General features: G+C 30.2%; 1 protein-coding gene across 1 annotated transcript in view; it reads left to right on the forward strand.

The window, feature by feature from the left end:
• LOC111687330 overlaps nucleotides 1-21,948 on the forward strand; it is a 261,343-nt gene that overhangs the window by 72,974 nt on the left and 166,421 nt on the right. The window contains exon 3 of the mRNA XM_046954490.1: nucleotides 1,118-1,150. The gene's annotated coding sequence lies outside the window, so the exon portion shown is untranslated. The remainder of the gene's footprint in view (nucleotides 1-1,117; nucleotides 1,151-21,948) is intronic.

Raw genomic sequence — 21,948 nt, forward strand, 5'->3', positions numbered from 1 at the left:
GAATGGACAGACGGATGGATGGACAGACGGATGGATGGACAGACGGACGGATGGACAGACGGACGGATGGACAGACGGACATAGCTTAATCGGTCTAATCTGAGCCGATTGGTATACTTTAAGGTGGGTATAGGACCATTATTGTTGTGCATTACAAAAATCAGCACAAACCCAATTTAGCCTCTCCAAAAAGTGGTGTAGGGTATAAAAACTGAACTATGCTACTGTTAAGAAAATTCCATTTATTAATGCCAAATATCATACCAAAGTTAGTAACTTGTTTAATTGATTTTCATATTTTGTTATACTAATACCTCTTCAGTTCATGTTTTATTTTTCGTTTGAAGTTTTTTTTCCTAATAAATTGGCATAATTAAAGATTTGATAAGGAATACATACAAAATAAATACAAAAAAATAAATACAACAAAATATAAAACATTTGTATGTAATTGTTTTCTCTTCCATCAGCCTGTAAAAACAAACAATTATAATATATTTTTCAAATCTACAGAGATAGAAATACATCTTTTACTGATTTACGTGGAAATTTGCCAACACAGTTTGGCAAGGCATTAGATAAATGTGTATGTATGTATATATACATATATATATCATTATGTGGTCTAAACAAATTGCCAAAATTATAATAAATGTAAGATAATGATGAATTCAACAAATGTTGTATTATTTATCTACTACTACTTAAAATACAACAATACAAATGTATATTGTGCAAAATTTAAGTTTTGATAACTCTCAACAAATATTAAAACACAAGTGTTTTAAAAGTAACAAACCAAATATTAGAGAAAATTTAGGAAAACATACTTAAAACCTATAGCATATACTTAAATATAATTTCAAATACAATTTCATTTACATTTTAGCATATAATTTGTTGAATTATGTATTTATTAAACTACAAAACTTTTCATCTGATTCTTGAATTAATAACAAATTTCATAAATGTATACATATTTAATTATATGACAACAAAATATTCAAATAAAACTAGAATGTTTTAGGATAACTTTTGCATAATTAATTTAATATTATACATTCATATATTAATTTTATAAATAAATTATTATTATTTTATTCTATTCTATTTTCAGTTGGATATTGGCTTAAAATTCATTAGAAAACTGGTAAGTTTTATGACATTTACTTGTCTATGTAAACATTTTTCTATTAATAATTAATAATACATATTGTTTATTTAGCACGTATGAGTTATATTTAATTCAAATCAATAATAATCATACGTCTGTATGTATAGCGCACAAATTTTATTTTTTTTCCAAATAAATTACTAATAGTAAACAAGTTAGTATATATAATTACAAGGTTTATTAAGTTTATTTAATGATTTTACAAACAACTAATAAGATATAAGTAATTGAGTATTTTGTCTTATAGGAATTATTGTAATTTCTTTGAAAATATGTAATGAAAAGGTTCTTCAGTTTTATTTATAAAAAAAAAATAGAAAAAAGACTGGGTGCTTCATCACCCAAATAAAATACATATACAAATGTCTCACATGCAGAATATTACTCATTAAGTACTGTGTATGTTTCGTTTCCATATTTCAAAAGTATAATTTGAAAAAATACAATTGAAATAGTGGAATCAATTTTACGTTGTGGAAAGTTCTAATAAAAAAATAACATTTCGACCCATTTCATCTAGGAATATACTTTTATGAATATTAAATTTATGAAATATTACGTGTTTAAATCTATGCATCACAGATGTAACTCATACGACTCAAATATCCATTAATTTGTTTCGGATGAAAAAAATACAAAAAGGTACAAAAATCACCATTGTTACACATTTAACCCCTTAGGGGTAGGAATTTGGAAAAAGTACCTGAGTAACAACTAACTAACTAACGAACTATCGAACTAACGAACTAACGAACTAACGAACTAACGAACTAACGAACTAACGAACTAACGAACTAACGAACTAACGAACTAACGAACTAACGAACTAACTAACTAACTAACTAACTAACTAACTAACTAACTAACTAACTAACTAACTAACTAACTAACTAACTAACTTTACAAATAGTTAGACTTATGATATAACCGTATAAGCTACAGTTGCAACAGTAAACCTGTTATCAGGAAGTTATTTTGAAGAGCAGTTTAATAGGAATGAACGTTTAATATGAACAGATTTTAACGATAATTATATTCTACACTAGGGTTCTATAGTTGAAACGAAAAGTCGACTTTTCGTCTTTTGTATTTAGTTAAAAGTCGACTTTTTCGACTATTTTTTACTTCTTTCGAGTTTTACGGATTATTTTATAGTTTTTACTTATTTTCCACTTTTTGACTTTTTTCTACTATTTTCGAGTTTTCGAATTTTTCCGACTTTTTCCGAATTTTTTCGACTTTTCGATTTTTTTTTTACTTTTATTTACATAGTCGACTTTTTTCATAGACGATAATGGAGTTATCGACTTTTTGGAACAAATAAGTCGACTTCGACTTTTTTCGACAAAAAGTCGATTTATTGTTAGATTATTCGAAAGTCGATTTATAGAACACCACTTTATAGGAGAGGGCATTATGCGTTTGTGCTGTTGTTTGTAACACCCAAAGAAAAAATTGTCCTAGACCTAGTTTAAAGTATACAAATCGGCTCAGAATCAGTCGAATTAGCAATGTCAATCTGTTTGTCCGTCCGTCAGTGTCTCCGTATGTGAGTCAAAGCTTGTGCTCAAGCTACATGTCAATATTTTGGCATAACAACTAACGCTATTTAAAATGGTTGAAATCTGTCCATTATTTCGACTACCACCGTACGATCGAATAGAGTTTTTGGCTCATAATTACATTAAATATTCGATTAGTCAACAAAAATCACCAATTTTAAACACCATGTAAATAAACCAAAACATATTATTTAAATGATTTATAAAGGATTCGTTATAGGCAAATACTCTTATTTATTAATCATAATTTTTTTCAAAATTAGCAAACATTTGCAAAATTACAACATTACCAAATTGATAACAACTTTACCAATGTTTTTTGTTTAATAAACATTTTCATTTTCAACCATTCATTTTTGTAAAATAGACGCCAGAGACAAAGATGTGTCTTTGTTGAAAGATAAATTTTCCATTTTACCTTTTTAGTGGCATTTTAAATAAGTCTTCATTAAATCAACATTAATTTAATTAAAATAACAAAACCAACTGTCATCATTGTCAAAGAAACTTAAACATAATTAAAATTATCGAAAAATATCTATAGGAAACTTCTTGGCCAAGGACAAAAACAAAGTTATTCGTTTGATTCCGTATTCAGGACAACTGGCATGAAATAATTTGCAAACTGTTTAATTTAAATGACATTTAAATGTAGTGCTTAAGTAAGAAAGACTTAAATATAATTTGCATAGAAATATCTCTATAATTTGTATTTAATTTAATGTCTTTATTGTTATTGTTGGGCTTTTAAGGAAGAAGGAATGCTGCAGATAATAGATTTTCTTTATATTTGTAGTGCTATTTTGGTAATGTTATGAATAGCAAATAATAGAATAAATTTTGTTATTAATCACTTTCAATTACTTATTTATCAATTGTAATTGATGCAGAAGAAATTTACTTTACTTTATTATAATTTGATTGCCTAGTTGAGAAATGTGGAATTTTAGCAAAATTTAATTTTGTTATCAATCACCCACCTACTATTGCAAGTTTCAATTTCACTCTTAGCTCTAAATGATATGACTTTATAGGGTTAAATCAAGTGTATGTATGTTCTGCCAAAGGCTTTATAGGTGTTTTCATTTTAGCAATAAGCTGAAAATCATACCATGAATAAGATACTTAGAAATAGTATTATTTTCATATACGTTCTCTATTACGCAAACGTACATACAAACATGTATTTTTTTATTTTCCCAACACTTTAGATGTTTTCTGCAAATCGGATTATAGGTGACATTTTTGTCCTGTAGCCATTCTCGTAGAAAACAATACACTTAAGATGATCAACGCAGAAAAAAATTAAAAAAAAAAAAAATAATATAAGAAAGAAAAGTAGTAAATAAGCTGACAACAAATAACGGACAAAAGCAAATAAATAAAATAGAAATCTACAGAAAAGGAAGAAAATCTAAAAACTTTATAGGCAAATAACAATTAAATAATGCATTAATACCTAAAGGTCATGGAAAAAGTATCTAGATAAAATCTACAAATTCAAACTAAAAATTTCTAATGTAATTATGGTTGGCAAAGTTGTCGTTTTGAAGGGCTCTGTGTAAATTAAACTTTTTCTAATATCTTATGTAATAGGATTAGAAATAGAAATAAAAATGCTATAAGAAAAACTAAGCAGCAACAATATTTATAATAAAATAATAAAATTTAAAAAGCAAAACAATTTAAATAGGAACTAAGCTAACCGTATGTTAGTGTTCTAGTCTCTCAGACCGGAGGTAATTAGTTTGGTTCCTACCAAAGTAAAGGGTCGATGGAGGTTTAAGGTGTATTTCTTTAGATTTATCCTGCTTTTTTGGGTTTGAATTAGGTTGGCGGTGCATTAAGCACTCATATTGCCAGGTTACCCCACTAAACGACCTATACCTTCATATAGGAAGTTGGAGCATCCGAACTTAATTTCATCAAAAGTATTGTTGGTCTCCACTAGAAATAAGTCTTAGAGTTTTAATGGTCTCCACCAGTATATATTTGAGTTTAAATGGTCTCAACCGGTAAAAAAAACATAACTCTGAGGTAAAACGAAAGCACGCGTTTAATAAAGACAGAAATAAAAACAATGACGCAAAAGTTGTGTCCTAACTCAGACCTGAATTACAGCGGACATCCTGCTTTAAAACTAACTAAATGGTGGGAAAGACTTAGATGAATCTTATAGGGATGCCATTTTGAATGGGTAAGATACCATTCTAAAATGATAAGTAAATATAGATATGGATAAGGAAAGTATCCAAATTACTTATGCAGTAGACGGGGCCCTGAATACGGCTGAACCTAATCAAGAATATCTCAACAAGTATGAAAGTATGTGCTTATACAGAACGGGTCGATCCCAATGACTGAAATACATAACCGTAATCCTTGAAAGAAAACTATTATGGAAATACATTGACGATAGACTGAGCCTTATAAAGAAGGACCATAGGCTCAAAAAGTAGACTTAGTTTAACTCTCACTTTTGCTTTAAAACGAGTTTGAGGATTTTTATTAACAGTTAGGAATCTGAAATATACTATCGTCTACCCAAACTCAATACTTGCATTGAGGTAGAAATCCTTGTTTTCGCGCAATGTATAAAATGGATAAAAGTTATTTAGAGTGCCAAGATACTTATTTTAAAGCGAAATAACTTTGAGATGAGCAATACAACGCAAGAGCTGAGTTAAAAAAAAGGAGAGAATGGACTAGAATGGACTACAACATTTACTAATGTACTACAAATATTAATTAGTTTAATGAGTGAAAAAGTCGGCTTGAAATGCTTTTGTTGTACATTGACATAAATTTGCAAAAAATTATAGATTTTTTACAATCTGACGTAAAAATTGCACATTTAAATGCGGTTTTGTACAATTTGAAAATTTCATTTGCCGTTTACTAAAAATCACTTCGATCAAATACTCGAGTATCTACAACCACTCAGATGAAAAGGCCTGTTTTGAGTCGACATCAAAAAAGCCTAAGACTTGTTCCTACTCATAGATTACACAATGTAGTAAATCTGGGATAAGGCATTGTAACAGTTCCTCTGTTATCAGATTGCCTGGTTTCTAAGGAAAGCCCGAGTCCCGGCAGACTAGACATATTGGTAGCACCAATATGTCATTCAGTAGTCATTCAAAAGTTGTTTAGGTTCATATTATTATAGAGTTTTTGCTGGAATGTTTCTCGCATGAACCTTAGTAAAACTAAGTCTATTATTTAAAAAAAGTGATAATTTTCTCTGGCTATTTTAAAAATCGTTCAGATTTTGAGCTAAAAATGTAGCTCTTGTCACAAAAAAACAGAAATTGTGAAAATTTTACATCGTCAAATTGCACTGACTTCATTAAAAACACCTGTACGTATACTTGTTAATGTTTTATTGATATTGCAAAAATTAAGTATACGCCTACGCTAGAGAAGCACTTTAAAGAAGAAACCATATTTTTGTGCGATTTTAATTTCAAAGATGAAGTTTATTTGAATTTATATGTACCTTGTTACAAGTGCTAAAATTTAGATTAAGAGAGAAAATCAATATCCCAAACACTTTAGTGGGGAGAGTATATATTTAGTTTGTACTGATGTTTGTAACGTACAATAGTATTGGTACTATACCCACCTTAAAGTATACCAATCGGCTCAGAATCATTTTCTGAGTCGATTTAGCTATGTCCGTCCGTCCGTCCGTCTGTCCGTCCATGTAAACCGAATAGGGCTTGTAAACATTGTAATCGAACTAAAGGTCTCAATTTTGGAGATAATTTAATAAAATTCGGCACGTGATCTTCTACTATACCATAGAAGAAGCCTTTTGAAAATGGTTAACATCGGTCCATTATTTCACCTAGCTCCCATGCAACTGAACTCCCGAATACAGCTTGTAAACCTTGCTATCAAATTACAGGTCGAAATTTTGGAGATAATTCAATGAAATTTGGCACATGATCTTCTATGGCACGAAGCATGTTGAAAATAGTTAACATCGGTATATAATTTTACCTAGGCCCCATATAACTTTACTCGCCAAATAAGGATTTTAAGTGCATAATTATGTTCAATATACTCGTATCTCGACAAAAAGCTGCAAAACCAAGTTCTACACTAGTTTTGATGACCTTGATGAACTTCATACATTTTATTTGTATATTATATGGTCGGCATCGCCCTACTATAACTTCTTAATTGTTTTTTTTTTGGCTTTTTTTTAAGATGTAAAAAGTTAATTCAATAAAAACAAACTTGTTTAAACTTTACCAAATATATACAATTTTCACACTTAATATAAATGTTTATTAATTTAAAACTGTTCTGAGTATGTATGTATGTATGTATGTATGTATGTATGTATGTATGTATGTATGTATGTATGTATGTATGTATGTATGTATGTATGTATGTGGAAGACTAAAAACATTGAAAACATTAATCTTTGTCGCAGTTTCACCACCAAACACCCTTTCTATTTTCAACAATTAAAACAATTCTTAAATATGTCTTGTCTTTATCGCTCAAGTTGAAGGTTGACATTGTCATAACAATTTTTATGACAGCAGTTTTTTTATTACACATATTAATTTTTCTCAATATGTATGTAGTTTTAAATATGTACATGCATGAAACTATATTAGAATGGCTCTAAGAATAAAGTTTAGAATAAAACAAACTAATAAAATTTTTTGAAATATCTGAAATATGAAACATAATTTAAACTAAATACTGTATATAATATACACCACAGTTATATTGGTATTTTAAAATATTACTTGGTAATACAAACTATTTGTCCCGTGGTAACTTAAAGTTCATTTTTTTTCATCCATTCATCTTGGATCACTATAATAAACAAACAAATGTGACATTATTGTATGTCAGTATACTTATAGTAATAAATCACATAAAAAAACACAAAATGAGAAAAATTTTTAAGCTGTAAATAGTATAAGTAATTTTCTTTTGCCAGCATTACAGCTTAAAAACCCTGACTATATGACCGAAATTATTTTATTTCATGAAAAATTAAACAGAAAATCCCTAAGTGCTTCTGTAGAATAATAAAATTTATTATAACATGAACATTCATAAACTAGTTTAATAGTTGCTAGCAGACTAAATAAATATAAATAGAATTGTTGCGGATTTATTATGTTTTATTTAAGTAAGAAATAATGGTATGATTAAAATAACATATTAAATTATAAACTAGGCTGCTATCTCCATCATGGACATAATAGTTATAAATTTGAATGTAGGGTAAAAAAAAATAAAAATTATTTTTTTTAAATTTATTTATCATAAATATTGGCTATCGTCAACTAAAGCATTTTCCAATCATTGTGACAACGTATGGGCTTAACGCCAAAGATACTGCTGATATTTTGAAGCCAAGAATGGAACAAGCCAATTTTGTATATCCTGTTCTAGACTGAAGTAGCGATTGAAAAAATACACTGAAAATAAAACAGACTGACAAAATTAAAAAAAAAAAATCGAAACACTGAGATTGAATTATACTTTTCTAAAGGATTGAATCCAAATTGACCTCCCATTTTTTAATCAGATCTGGGATTTTGTGTTCTGAAATTTGAAAAAAACAACATTTTTGGTACTAATGAATGTCGATGTGCTTTACGTGAGTACCTGGCGTGTTGCCCTATCTCACGGTGGTACTTTTTCAACCACTGAGTGAGTAAAAAGTAAACAACTCACCACTGCTTCTTTGTGTACCTTACACACAAGTTACAATTTTTGTACATGGATATACCGGTACATGTACAAGCACTTTGCTCAAGTACTTGAGCTATCTAACCTCTGACAATTGCTGCCCCGTTGCGTAACTTCCGAGATGTAAAACATCATTTCCGTTTACAACCACGCAGATGGGAACAGAGTTTACTCTGAACATGTCTGGACAAGGAAGGAAATTCAATGGTATTATTTGTATATGATACCTTTCATCCATCATCAGACAAACCAGTACACATCTCATTTATCCGACACATTCATAAGAGAAAAACATACGACAAAACATACATTTATTATACACCCACATTCATCCCGTACCATATACAATTAATAGCAACTCATTTCCAATGCTTTATCCAACAGTCACTTGTCTGTGGTGTATCTGTTGTTTCGAGAACAGCACCGAACTTATTTCGAAATATAGATTTTACCCTACATCAGTCTTTTAACCGCAACTCACTCTTCCCGCGAATTTTGGTTTAAACCACAGCCACTACGTGATCCCGAAGGAACCTCAACCAACTGACCAGCCAGGACATTGTCCTGCGGCCAACTGGCCAACTGTACTACCAGATTATGTGGTTCTCTGATTAGACCTCTTTTCAATCTATGCAAGGACTAAGCCAGGCAGTAGACTGTAAATACCATTTTATAGTGCCGGTTGGTAACACCTCTGTTCCCCGGGATTGTGATAAAACCAAGGTGTAGGTTTCACCAAGATAACATGCCTCCGGGGGGTCGGAGTTGTTTCAACAGCGGGAAGACAACTTTATTTGCATGTAAAATGTATGTCATCTAAACGACCGTTATATCATCTTTAAAATGAACGCTCAACATTTGACATATCTTCTTTCATTTTCTTCGAAATAACTACGCTCATTGAAAACACATGGCTTTCAGCAAATTCATAGTGTTTTTGCTACAGTGAGATGGATGTTTAAAGTATAAAAATTGCACTTTATATATCGATAACTTAGTTGATTCTCAACGTATTTAGAATTGGTCTATCTACAGTGACACATATGATGTTAAAGAAACCTGGAGAAATATATGCGAATTTCTCCAAAAAAAAAATATTTTTGATTTTAGTTTTTCTCTTTTTCCAAGTCAAGAAATGTTTAGTATATTAGAATAAAATGAATAGCGTACATTCGATAAAGGTTTCTTGTAGTGCTCTGACTAGATTTCATTGTAGATAAGACTATTTAGTTCATAGTATATAAGGCCTCTTAGGTTTCTTCAAATGCAGAGCATATCCAAAGGACCTTAGCTTTGGTTTCCATGTGAAGGAATGATACTATCACATACGATCTTAAAATAACTATCGTAGACTCTATAAAGTATGATCCTCTAAAGCTATGTCTGTTGAGAAAACAATATACTCCAAAGGTGTTGACCAAGTATTTTCAAATGATGACAAAAATATGGTTAAATTGTCACTCATCCAAAAACAATAATGTTTTGTTATAAACATACTTATATAAAAAACTTTCTTATAATAATTTCACAAATGTATTTAAATTCACATTAATTTAAACTTAATTACCAAAGTGACAAACATATTAAATTATGTGAAAGCTTTTAAAAGATATGATTGCTTAATATTTAGTCAAATCAAATTTAATTTACCGCACATAAAGTTACTGCACACTAATTTAATGATCTTTATTCGTACCTCAATTAAATTTTCCTTAATATTTAATTATACAAGTTCCATAAATTACCGGCCACAAAGTGGCTGAACAAGAAGAAAATATAAACTATTATCAGGAATTAATAATTAAAATCTGTTTATAATTATCACTTTTCAAAGAAGTTGATATTAATTGGTTTCCACGTTCATATAAATGACAAGACAAACAGGACCACAAGCGTTTGATGTACTACATGTATATAAATGTCAAGATAACAATTTAATATAGTTTCCTTGATAGGGAAAATTAATAATAATAATATAAGAAAATATATATTGTACGTGTTGTACTCTATACGCTTAAAAGAAATAACAGTTTGAAAGAAACTATTGTAGACTAAGTAAAGTGTATTGTAAGGGATATTTATTAAAGTTAAAGTTTTTGCTGAACGAACCTGTTGAAATGATCAGAAGTTTGCTTAATCAATCAGTATATCAATAATAGGGTAGAAGGGGGATCATGGGCCATAGGGGCAAAAACTTAATAATCGATTTTATCGCATTATCAAATTTTATTTTCGTTTATCGATTATCTATCATACCTGAAAATTTTAAACATTAACATTACATATGATGGGAGGCAGACATGATTAATTGTTTTTCAAAGAGCTGTAAAAATATATCACTCTGTGAACTTTTTGTGCTAAATTTTTTAGTGGCGTATAGTCCCCCTTCTACCCTACATTATCTATTACTCTAGTTTGGTCAAGATTTATTACAATTAGCTAAAATTATTTATTACTTTTTAATTTTACAAACAAAAATTATATTTTTGTGAATCTCCACGAATTTGAAATAATTTTAACAGTTTTAAAATTTATTCAAACATTATTTCGATATTAGAAAATGTAAGAATATGTGAAAATGTAAATATTGTGAATATCACAAGTTTTGAAATTATTTTAGCAGCTTCAAAATTTTTTCGAACATTATATCGAATTTTCGAACTTAATTAAATATTCCAACATAGCATTATAGTGTCATCAAGTGTACTCTAGACTGCCGAATTTCAAACAATTCGGACCACGAGAACTGGTTTTAATGGCTTTAAAAAGTTCGAATTTTCGAAATATTTATTTTTAGTTTTTATGTCCCAGAGATTATTTTAAGAGTATAAAAAATTTATCGAACATAACTTCGAATTTTCGAATATAATTTCAAATATTCGAACATATTCCTACCTGAATTGGTTTTTAAAAAATTTTACCCAATTAATTTGTCGTTCGTCTGCGTAAGAAATAGTTCGTTACGTACGACGAACTTCGTCATACGCAATGATTGTGTACATTTTCATATACCCAAGTGTGTTCTATTTCTGACGACGAATATTCGTTCCGAAAAATTCGTCGTTCGTCCCAATTGTGGGTATACTACATCTACAAAAATCTCGTGTATAATATGAAATTTTGTGTAATCATACCTTTTTCTTCAAAGAACGAAAACTTTTTTTGTATATTTTTTCGTATAATTTCGTAAAATAAGCTATTTTTGCATTATTCTAAAATATTTCGTACAATTTCGTAAATATTACGAAACTTATTTCATAGTGCCTATTTCGTACAGATTTGTTGTAGAAATACAGTTTTTTTAATAGTACAGTTTCGTCGATTTATGCGGTACCAGTTTTCGGCACTATATGCTCAAAAAGATTTTATGTACTTATGTAGGAAGAATAAAAGGGATAGCACGGTTAAAAGTATGCTATATATATGCATTGACATGGAAGCCACATATATCTAGACTAAATAGGATTAACTGCATGCTAAGGAACAGGTCGATAAATAGTGCGATGTACGATCAGCATAATTCGCGGTACCTCACAGTTTATAAGGACTCTAACCGACATAGACTTTTCTGCTATGCACCTCATAAGAAATGTTTCCTTTATGAATGTTGGTCCATTTTGGTGTTATCGCAAGCCCAGGAAACTTTAAATTGGTGACGATTAAATTTATCCTTGGCCTTTCCTTGGATTGATTTGACATGAGGTTGATACAGTTAGCTACGGTTTTCATCGTTATTGGAATAATTCTTTCGGAATGCACGTGGTTTAATGTCAAATTCTGTGGTTTAATGTCAAATTCTCAGAAGAAGAGTGACTGTGGGACTAACCTCTGGAAATGAATTGGTATTACGTGTATATGATACTAGATGGATGTAGGGATACGAGAGCCTCACTCGAATACTAAGATTAAGTGTATCGAATGAATGAGAAGTGTGCGTTATTGGAATGGTTCTTTCGGAATGCACGTGGTAGCTGTGGTTTAAAGTCAAATTCTTAGAGGAAGAGAAAAGAGAAGACTGTAGGACTAATCTTTGGAAATAAGTTGGTGTTACATGTATATGATACTGGATGGATGTAGGGATATGAGAGCCTCACTCGAATACCAAGATTGAGTGTATCGAATGAATGAGAGGTGTGCTGGGTTGAATGGTGATAGATTTTCTTGTCCATGTATGTTCAGGGATTATTCTGTGTTTCAAGATGTTTTTTCAGTAAGTAAGAACAAGTCCAAGTCTACCCATTACGTTTGTATATTGGTGACTCAACAAAGTTCATCCCGTCTACGTGGTTATAAATTGAAGTTATGCTTTTGCATCTCGGAAGTTAAGCAGTGTCGCAGCAGAGCATATGAAATCACTCGAAAACCTAAGCAAAACCATTTTTAGAAATTTGCCCTCGCCGTGCAATATACTCAAATAGGCAGATGTGAGTCGTCTAATAAGTTTATCCAATAAGTCAGCTGTTCACGAAAATCATTTCAACTTCATGTCTGCTATCTTAATACTTATAAAAGAAAGTGATACATATTACTTGTGTAGTAGAGCTGAAAAAGCGCTGAACATAACCTTAAGCTGGGCTCAACTGAGAGACCTGAAAGCTAGCCCAGCAAATTTCTATTTCCTATACAAGGAGGGCTCTTACAGCTGAAAAGCTCTTAGTTTTTGGCTTACTGACCAAAGGCGGTTACAGAACATATTGAAAGGTTACAAACAAAGATCGGACGTACCTGCTCTACGTCGAGAGCTAAATTCTCAATATGTCAGACGATGGGTATAAATCTAAGACCATATTAGACTGTAAGAAAGCATTAACCGACTCTCCTCTTGGGGAGAGACTGATTTACGACAAACAAAAATATGGGAGGGTCTAATAAGACTACGTGGAGTAATAAAGCAGTGGGTAGGGCCCAAAAGATCTTATGGGTAATCCTAACGAATAAATCTTCCCCAGAGTAAGATGAGTAAGTTCGAGAAGAGTATTGACACATTAGAGTGCGGATTCATACAAATCTGGAGAGGAGAGTATAATTATGAAGAACTTTTCCTCAAATTTAGATACAAATATCCCTCAACAATACTGATTGAAAAAGTCTTATGAATTATGTGCAGGAAACATAGTATCCTTCATATAAAGCGTCTGTAATAGACCGAGGTGTATTTCGTTAAGTTTGATACATGTATTATGGTATGTATATCCCTCTATCAACGTAACCTAATCTAATGTTTATCAAATCTTTTCAAAACATTTTACTTGTACATTTATAACACTAATTGAAAATGTTTCCAAATCTCCAGATCTCTATCGAAAAACTATAATAAAGACATTTTAACTTAATTAGTCAATTGTGGCTAAAATAAAGTAAATAGACAAACTAACATAAGTAGTCCTATTGAAATACGAAGACGTGTTGATTTTTGTTTCCATTCTGCTGTGAATGAGTGTGTGTGTATGTTGGTATGTGTGCATGAAGAAACGACATTTACACAATTAAATTGACCTTCGTGTCAGAGCAAATACTGCATTTAATAAAACTTAAATATTTATACAATATTCATTAATAGTTGTCAGAAAAGAAAGACGAGAAGAAAAAAACGTAACATGAAACTAAAAATGGTTTTCTACAAAAATAAGAAAAAAAATAATGAATTTGTTTTGGTTTCTATTAATTTTCTTAATTTATTTAGTGACAATATCATTAAGTTATAATTGTTATTGTTGTTAGAGTTTTTTCTCTATATATCACTTAAGTTTTTGTTACTTGTTTTATTGTCCACTTCCCAATCAATAAACATGTCATTGTTTAAATGAATGAAACTGAAACTTTTTCAAAGTTATTCATTCCACAATTTAGTCGATTTTCCTTTTCATTTAATTGTTAAAATTTATGGGAATAAATATGTATTGGTGCCCTGTAGTTTGAGGAGTCATCATTGAACTAGCAACAACTATAGAATTACCGACGTAACTAGTAATTTTGAATAAATGCCTCAGATAGGAACTGGACTGACCCTAAACAGATGACAATAATACAATCATTTTGATTGGAAATGTGCCATTGACTTTGCAAAAAGAGACTTCTTCCAGATTTTTTAAAGATTTAGTATCTTTAAGTGACTTTTAGCATCTTGTTTGTTTACTTGGGGAACCTAAAAATGACTACTTCGTTTTTTTTCTGCATTGGTTCTGAAATTTATAAATAACGGCCTTGATTAGTCTCCTTTTAAAACTGTTGGATTTGTGGTAGATTTTTTTTTGCTAGATTGTATTGCATCTTTCCGTATCCCTTTGTTATTCTTTTGTAATCATGTATGTGTGTATGTGTAAATTTACATTATTTTTGTAGGCGTAAGTCTTTTCGTGTTTTTCGTTGAAGTCTGATTATTGCTTTTTTGTTTTTGTTATTGTTTTTTCTTTGCAAGAACATTAGTCTATAAATCAATTTGTTTGTTTTTTTTTTACTTGAAAATGGCAAGATTTACTGTTAAATTATCTTAACAGCGACCGCCTAAGAAAAACAAAAAAAAAATACAAAAAAAATTGTACTCAAGAACAGAAGACGAAATGTTTTATCTTAATAGACGGTTACACGCAGAGAAAACCAATTTGCAGACATTTCTTTTAGATTTCATACATACACGCATACATATGTAATTTTGTTGACTTATCTTGGATGTGTTTTATTTTAATTAAAATATATGTATGTATGTGTTTTGAATTTAAAACAATATTTACCATAAACATATTCAATTAATATTAATTGTAACGTATCAGTGATTGGCAACTGTTAATCACTGGTGGGCGTGTTTTACCTTTATCTGTTGCATGTAGTATGAACATTTGCAGGAGGTCTTGATCATAACACTTTGCGTTATTTTTAAAATTCATGGAAATATAACACCAATGAAAAGTGCAGTACTTCCCAGTTTTGCCTAAAGTCGTGTACTTTTAGAAGCGAAAAAGAAGCAAAATTGACTCCATGGAATTACTGTAAAGGACCCGAAGAAGATATGATTTTAACATCGGCCTGTCATAGGAATGGATGTCGTTTTTATTTGATTCCAAATTCACAACATTTGAAGACATTCTTAGGAAGTAATTTTTATGTTTTTTTATTTGGAGTGAATAACTAATTTCACCCAAATAATATTAAAATATATAACAGGCATTTATCAATTCACTTTAAAATTAATTTTTTTATTAAACAAATTTCAATACAAAAATATATTGCTTAAATTTAAAAAAGGAATTCTTTTTGCTTTTTTGGTCTTCAATAAACATCAATTCCACAGAAGGGTAAAACAATTCACTAAATGCTACTTTTGAAGTGGTGAAAAATATTATTCTTTTGGCAGTACTTCCTTTTTTGTGGTGTTAAAAATATGCGTATACTTAATATTTGCGATATCAAAAATCTAATTAACACGTATACGTATAGGTGTCGTTAATAAAAGAATGTGAAAATTTTGAGTTGAAATGAACAAGTAAAAATTAATAGTCGGGCGAGGCCGATTATTTTCAAAATTGCGACCTGTAGTTTTATTACAAGCATTAAATGGGCTGATGAACAGGCGGACATAGTTAGTTAGTTAGTTTGGGAATCAAACCCACCACCTCCGGTTTACTAGATTATAACTCTAACCACTATCATACCGGAGGCCACTATGTCGGACATAGCTAAATCGACTCAGAAAATGATTCTAAACCGATTGGTATACTTTAACGAGCAATATTATTGTGAGTTACAGACATCAGTAGAAACTGACATCAGTAGAAACTGATGATGCTTTTTTGAGGAAATCGAATCGAAATTGCGAATGGTTTGCATAATATTAGTGTAAGAATATGAAAACTTCTTGGTTGTGTGTGCGTATATGGCTATATTTTTTTGTTTAGCATTGTTTATTTCCGGTGGAATGAAATATTTTCTAACAGGTATTTCTACATATTGTTAAGTGTTGTCATGTCTGGCCCAATGCTCTTGTTCGAAGCTCGTTTGAAAAAAATCAGTTACATTTTTCTCAGGTTCATAATGATGTTTTATCAAGATATAACGAACGTGCACCTACCTACAGGTGAAGTGAAATTTCCCAACTACTTCTTTTGAAATATTTCCTTACAGGTATTTCTACATGAGTTAAATTATGAACATGTTTGGCCGCAATGCTCGGCTAATGCTTGTTTAAAATAAATCAGTTACATTTTGTTCAGGTTCCTTATGATTTTTTAACCAGATATAAGGAACCTGCACTGTGTATGTTAGGTGGAGTGAATTTCCCAACGATGTTCGAAATATTTCTTTACAGATATTTATACATAAGGCAAATTGTTGTTATGTTTGGCTGCAATGCTTGGTCGATGCTCGCTTGAAATACATCGGTTACATTTTGCTCAGGTTCCTTATGTTGCATCAATGTTACATTTTGTTTGGTTTAACCAGATATAACCGGCTCTTTATAAATAGAACTCTTTTGATGCCTACAAATACAGAATATTGCCTTAGTCTCTTGGGTATTTTAATTTCGTATCGATACATCTTCCAAAGCCATTCCGCTTTAAGTCAAAATAACACAACTCACCTGCTTATGTATGAATTTTGCTCTTTAAGTATCTCCCAATGATTTTGGAACTTTTCGAGAAATATCATTTGGTTGGAGTTTAGATATTCTACGGATTAAATCTATAGTTTTTCGCCGGTTTAAAGGTCACTGTGTCACCTCTCAATTTTGATCACATCGGATGATGGGCTTTTAAGGAGATCTATAAAAAATGTGTATGTATTTCAAAGTAGTTGTTTTCTATAAACAATTGTAAAATGAACCAACATTTATGAACTAAAGCTTATTAACATCAGTAAATCGTGGACCTCTTTTAAAATCAATAAATCTATCAAAAATTTGACTTAAAATTTAATAAGTTTTTTATGCGATATTCTAATTCCGTAAAACAAGGTCCCTAATTGACTTAACCTTCACCAAGGAAATCATTCTGATTAATTCAATGTAGAGCAAATCTTATAAATCATAATAATTCGTAATTCTGAATCCAAGTTTCGATATTGAATATTTGAGATTCACCATAGCTGTATACACAAAATTTTTCTAAGTATATATTTTAATATTTTTCACAAACCTTTAGACGGACTATAGCAATCATAAATATCTTACTTTTCCCTTCTTTATGTGATACTTCAATCAAGTATTAAAAGGACGAAATCAGTATTTTTTATGCATATTTTTTGCTTAGGATTTTGATTTATGGTTTAAACAGGAGCTATAATCCCAACAACAAATTAAACAAACTGATGAGTAACTAGTATAAGATAAGATAAAATTGCTCAATTTAAGCATTCTTAAGCATTCAAATCAGTTATTTTTCTGCTGGGAATATTAAAAGTGCCTTCTATTCGTTATGTTAAAAGATGGGAAATAAATCACGAGTTAATAAGTTAGCAGAATTTTATATGTTTAAAATTTTATATTAAGATAAAAATATAGTTGAAAATTTCTTATTATTTTTCTTTATATTTCTTATATTATATTTAAATATTCACCTATACATCTCTAACCCTAGACAATTTAGTACCTTTTCAATGGTCTTTATTACTGTCTATATGAGTGTTTATAATATCATAAACTTTATATTGAAATTTATTATTAATGATAAAATTTTTAGACATATTTTAAAAACGAGCTTCAATTTAAAATTTTGATGTTGATTAATATGTATTCTGTCTTGGTTGTTTATAATAAAATCAAGGTGAACGAACACTTTGTTGGAATTATATGAATTTTTAACGTTAAAATGTTTATTTAAAAAGAAGTAAGAGTTCAATATTCGGCTGTGCCGAATATTATATACCCCCGTTTTTTGCGGACCATTATAAATAACGTACTTCCCGAACGTATGTCTGATAGATTTATAAAAGATCTCACATATACATACCCACAGACAGGCAGACAGATAGACAGACAGATAGACAGACAGACAGACAGACAGACAGACAGAAAGACAGACATATAGATAGACAGACGGACATATAGATAGACAGACGGACATGGCTAAATTTACTCTGCTATCTATAAGGATCCAGAACATACACACGCTATAGAGTCGCAAAATTATATTATAGAAATGTCAAACGGAATGACAAACTTATATACCTTTCTCAAGAATGTGAAGGTTATAAAAAAGGGAAAAACAAATACATGTTATATAAAGTTTTGATGGAAATTTACACGTACTTATTAATAACATCTGTCATGAATTTTGAGAAGGTGTAAGAGTAATGGTGATCTACTACATATGACGCAAGGAGCTTGTTAAAAAAATAATATACCTATGCCTATAACGCCTAGAATCTATCATTTGACATTTTAATAAATTAAATTAAAGTATTTAAACTTTGAAAGTGGTAAATGTTTTTATCTTAAAGACTACCGACATAACGTATTATGGTGTTATGCATTTGTAACACGTCATATTATACCAATCACCTCAGAATCACTTTCTGAATCGATTTGGCTGTGTCCTTCTGTTCGTCCGCTTGTATGCACGCTACAGGTCGCAATTTTTAAGATAATTTATTGAGATTTGGCACATGAATTTCTATTAGTCTAACGACAAACGCTTTCGAAGATAGGTCCTTTTGGTTCACAATTAAGTATTATGTCAACAAAAATCGGTAAAACTTAGTTTTATAGAACTTTATGATCGGGTCTCATTGACCTTAGCCCCATACAAACTCCCCTTCAGAAAATGACTTGAAGGTCAAAATTCACTTATAAACACTAATAATATGATTTAATACCACATCAATAACTTTGAAAAAGACGTTAATTGCTCTACCAACTTTTATAAGAATAAGCTCATATTAACCTCTACTCCCCCATGAGCCCTGTTGTAGAAAATCTCTTTTTATACCCTTCACCTTTGTGAGAAAGGTATATATAAGATTGTCATTCCGTTTGTAATTTCTATAATATAATTTTCCGACCCTATAAAGTATATATATTCTGGATCCTTATAGATAGCGGGGTCGATTTAGTGATGTCCGTCTGTCTGTCTGTCTGTCTGTCTGCCTGTATGTGTGTATGTATATTGAAATCAGTTTTCAGAAGACCCCAGATATCTGCGAGATCCGAACTTTCAATAATTCTATTGGAAATATGATCGAATAGAACGCTATTTAAAATCAGTCCAATGGGTCCATAAATAACAAAGATGTGAGTGAAATCCGAGACCACCTCTGAAAATTTAATCAAAAATTTAGATTTTTTTTCATGCTCAAATAGAAATTGCAAAAAAACAAAATACATAATGATACGGTAAATTTTGTTATTGTACTCTTGTTTATAAAAACAAGGCAGAACAAGAGCAGCAGAGCAAGAGTAGCAGAGCGAGAGTAGCACTAGTGTGTTGTTATTGACTAGGAATATAAAATTATGTATGTGGAGTCTGACTTAAGTTAGAATCCATAAAAGGGAACATTTGGGAACTTTTTTCGTTTTTCGAAAGGTACTTTTTGAATTTTCGATACATTGGAGCTAGAAATATGAAATTAAGTAAGTAGAGTCTGAATTAGGTGAGAATTTCAAAAGGTACTTTTGAAATATTATATAGTATTGAACCTAGGGACATTAAATTAAATACGTAGATAAGAACCCATTAAAGGGAACTTTTTGGTGCTTTTTCGTTTTTCAAAAGGTAATTTTTGAGTTTTCTATAGTAATGAACTTAGAAACATGAAATTAAGTATGTAGAGTCCGGATTAGACGAGAACACATCAAAGGGGGCTTTTTGGTACTTTTTCGTTCTACAAAAGGTTCTTTTTGAATTTTCTATATTATTGAACTTAGAAACATGAAATTAAGTATGTAGAGCCGAGCTATGTCAGAACACATCAAAGGGGACTTTTTGGTACTTTTTCGTTCTACAAAAGGTACTTTTTGAATTTTCTATAATATGAAATTTAGGCCCTTGACTAGGTAAGAACATACAAAAAGGGACTTTTTAGTACTTTTTCGTTCTTCATAAAATACTTTTTGAAATTTCTATAATATTGAATCTAGAAACATGAAATTAAGTATGTAGAGTCTAGATTAAGTAAGAACCCATAAAAGAGTACTTTTTGGTACCTTACCGTTTTGCAATTGATATTTTTTGATTTTCTGTAATAAAATTTATACTGACTATTTTTTACCATATTATGGCGAAGGGTATATAAGATTCGACTCAGCCGAATATAGAATTTAACTTGTTTTTTGTTAACAAAGTTAAAAGTGGCCTTCGGTAGGTTAGTGTTGGTGTTCTAGTCTGGTATACCGGAGGTGGTATACCAGATTCCCACCTAAGGCACTGGTTAAGGAGCGCACAACAATCCCGATAGAAACATAGGTGTACTTCTTCGGATTTGATGTATATACATCCTCCTTTCAAACTAACTAACTAACTAACTAAGTTAAAAAGCTAATTAAATGAATTATGTTTTAAAAATAATGAATGAAAAATAATTAACATACTGACTAGTGTAGGGTATCATATGGCCGACCATGACCGCTATACATTCGTACTTTCTTTTCTTACATGTTTGACTGATTAAAATCTATATTTTGAAAGGATATAGAATAATAATAGAATAACTAAAACTAGTTACATAAATATACATATGTATAATGTAAAATCGATTTAAAAACAATTGTAAATAAAACGATTAACTCAAATGTGTTACAGAAATAGTTGTGTCACTTAAATGACTCCAAAGAAAATATTAATTATAGACATTAAATAAATGTCATATTTGTATATAGTGTGAAATTTGTTGAACTTTAACGCACATGTTACAGACTACAATACATACAATATAATTAATATCAAAACATTATGTATTTAACAAATCACAAACATATTTTCTTTATAGTCACAACTTAAATAAAGACATGAGTTTATTTCCCCTTAAAAGTAACAAAGTTTCCTTTTTGTAAGATATAACTTGGGTAAATAATGGCTTAAAAATTTTCTAATTACCCTTAATTGTGTTTTACTTAAAACCCGTATATCCTGGTAGAAAATATACAAACACAATTAATTTAGTAAAATTATAAGACTAAACAATGTAACTCCCACATATGTAATTAATATTAAATTCCAAAACAAATTTATATGTAGAAAGAAGTAACAGTATGTGTATGTATGAATATGTCCCAGTCCTGCAATTCTTTACCAAGCAGTTTAGCAAGTGGGAAAGGTATCACCTAGTATTGATGTACATTTATAATGTAGTCTCTAGTCTAAAATATTGTGTAGTCTTACATATAATCTACTCTATAGTATAGTCTAGTTATAGTAAAGTCTGTAGTCTAGTTATACTATAGTCTTTAGTATAATCTATAGTCTAGTCTATAGTCTAGTCTATAGTCTAGTCTATAGTCTAGTCTATAGTCTAGTCTATAGTCTAGTCTATAGTCTAGTCTATAGTCTAATCTATAGT

This window comes from Lucilia cuprina, chromosome 6, assembly GCF_022045245.1.
Source record: "Lucilia cuprina isolate Lc7/37 chromosome 6, ASM2204524v1, whole genome shotgun sequence".
Classification (NCBI taxonomy): domain Eukaryota; kingdom Metazoa; phylum Arthropoda; class Insecta; order Diptera; family Calliphoridae; genus Lucilia; species Lucilia cuprina.